The sequence below is a fragment of the Symphalangus syndactylus genome, chromosome 17 (assembly GCF_028878055.3).
Source record: "Symphalangus syndactylus isolate Jambi chromosome 17, NHGRI_mSymSyn1-v2.1_pri, whole genome shotgun sequence".
In the NCBI taxonomy this organism is placed as follows: domain Eukaryota; kingdom Metazoa; phylum Chordata; class Mammalia; order Primates; family Hylobatidae; genus Symphalangus; species Symphalangus syndactylus.
This window is the reverse complement of record NC_072439.2, coordinates 43654767-43657535: the sequence shown is the minus strand read 5'-3', so window position 1 is coordinate 43657535 and position 2769 is coordinate 43654767. Positions and strand designations below refer to the sequence as shown.

General features: G+C 36.9%; 1 pseudogene; it reads left to right on the top strand.

Annotated features, from left to right (window-relative positions):
• Window positions 1-220: 220 nt before the first annotated feature.
• LOC129466100 (CDGSH iron-sulfur domain-containing protein 1-like) lies at window positions 221-559 on the top strand (annotated as a pseudogene).
• Window positions 560-2769: the final 2210 nt, after the last annotated feature.

Sequence of the window (2769 nt, the reverse complement as noted above, 5' to 3'; positions counted from 1 at the left end):
TTTAAAAAAGTTAAACAGGTCTCTACTACAGAACTTTTCAGATCCCTTTCAGATCCTTTAATTTGCTAATGTAGTCTGTAAGTCAAGAAAGTAATTCGGCGGTAGCAGCGCGGAGTCGGTGCCCTTAGTACGCCGCTGGCACCTACCTTGACTCTCGCTGGCCGCGCAAACCCGTTTGTGTTTGGTATCCTAGTGCACACGCCTTGCAAACAACGGCGCCATGAGTCTGACTTCCAGTTCCAGCAGACGAGTTGAATGAATCGCAGCAGTTACCGTTGCTGCTGGGACAGCTGAAACTGGTTATCTAGCTTACAAAAGATTTTATGTTAAAGATCATCGAAATAAAGCTGTGATAAACTTTCACATCCAGAAAGACAACCCCAAGATAGTACATGCTTTTGACATGGAGGATTTGGGAGATAAAGCTGTGTACTGCCGTTTCTGGAGGTCCAAAAAGTTCCCATTCTGTGATGGGTCTCACACAAAACACAACAAAGAGACTGGAGTCAGCGTGGGACCTCTGATCATCAAGGAAAAAGAAACTTAAGTGTACAGTTTTGATACTTGTCGTGAAATTACCTGGTTGTTTAATTAGAATGACTACCACCTCTGTCTAATTCACCTATCCCGGGTTCAAAATGTGGTATATTGCAAACTGCAGCTTTCACATTCATGGCATTTGTCTTACTTGTTGAAACATCGTGATGCACATTTGTTTAAACAAAACAAAACGCAACAAAAAAAGGAAAAACCAAAAAAAAAAAGAAAGTAATTCACAAATTTACTAGACCCCTTTTTGCCAAAGTACATGTGAATCACTCTGAGAAGCTGTTGAAAATTCATATTACCAAGCCCCTCGGAAGCAGCCCTGGAGCCTGTACTTTAACACCCCAGGTAGTTCAGATGCAGATGATCTGCACACTGAGAAATACTGACATGAAATGTTTCCCTAACTAGGGTTCTTGGAACACACTTTGGGAAATGCAAATGCTGGTGCAGGGAATTAACTCAAGGTCAGTCCCCCAAAGTGCTTGTTTTGTTCCAATACATCACAGTTCTCATTCACGTTAATTTAAATAGCTTGTTTTGTTATAGTTGCAAGATGACAACTCACTATTGAAAAAGGGGCAAACTAGCAACAGAATTAAGAGGAGGCAACCAGCTATTGACAAGGAAACCCCTAGTAGAGCTAATAATGGCAGCGTCAAGGTTTTTGTTGTTTAGTTTATTTCTAAACATAATCGTCCAAATCAAAACAGACTTTCTCTAACATCTTTTTAAGCCAGAGAAAGAAAAGAACATTTTATTTCAGGGATGGTAAATTTAAACCATCTTAGCACTTGGCAAGTTATGAGGTTTGGCCTCATAAGATTTTTGTGAATGTTGACTATTAACCACCAACACCTCTGAGCTATCAACAGTTAAGTACCAGAAGGCGAACACACCGATGGGATTTTGATTCTTTTGAATCAACAATATGCGAGATGGGTCATGGCTACAGTGAGCCAGGAATAAAATATTAGATATGCACTTCAGCTGTGTCAAATTGGAGCGTATTCCTAATATCTCGGTAGGACCTACTCCAGACTCATTAGCTAATTAACAAACACCACCTCAGGATGCACCGTGGGGACATCACGCTGGTAAAATGAAATCAATATTTCAAAGGGAGAAAGTACAGTGTTCTTAAAATGCACAGTAACTATATCTTAACAGGGCTTTCTAGACACAGTGCTGTGGTTGAATATAGATAATAATCATTGTCTGAGGATAATTAAAAGTTGGTTTTAAAAAATTATTTTAATGTGGATCAGCTTGAACACAATATTTTATTTTCAAAAGAAGGGGGAAAATCTTGTAAAATGAGCAAAATTATTAACATCAGTTTATTTCATCTGTCTTATGGCTTAAATTTTGGCTACAAGACATTTAATGCTAACATTATACAGACTGAATGAGTGAAGACATTCACTCAAATCACATAAATAAATATGTCAGTCTACTAAAGAGCCTTAAAAATGATGTAGACAAAGAAAAAAGAAATGAAGTCCACAACATGAGATCCCATTTTTTACAGGGAAAAACATGTCTGAAAGGATAGGCCATACCAAAATATTAACAATGATAGTATCTACATTGAACAAAAGTTGTTTTTGTATTTTTAAAGATTATTGCTTTTGTATCTTTTTAAAGATTATTAAATACCCAAGCCACCCAACTATTTTTTTTTTTAGCTATGCTCTGTTCATTGTAATATATTGGCTTTCTTACTGAATTCGCCCTGGCTTAAAATCATTTCAAAACTATTTACTGGAGGTGGGTTTACCTTGTGGCAAAAATAAAAGCAAAGGAGACCGTGTTAAAAATACATCTAAAGAAAAATCCATATGTAAACATTCAGGAGAAGAAGCCTGAATTCCCTGGCCTACAACTCTACCATTTTCAACTTTGTGTGCTGACTTTTTTACAATTGCTCTAAATTTACTTAAAACTGCAAACTTTGGGAAACTGTTGTAAAACAACAGAAATAGATGTCAACTCAGATTATTTCCAAGAATCTCCCCTGCTTTCTCATATAAAGGATGAATTCAGAGAGCCATGGGCTTTTAAGAATCCAGCAAAGTCTCACTGAGGTTTGACAGAGCCTCCAAATACAGTTTATAAAAGAGTCAAAGGGCCTAATTTTAAAATTCATATGACAAGAGGAAATTGAAGGAATAAAATTAAGTAGAGAATATGAAACAGAGAGGCAAACATTACAGTAAATGT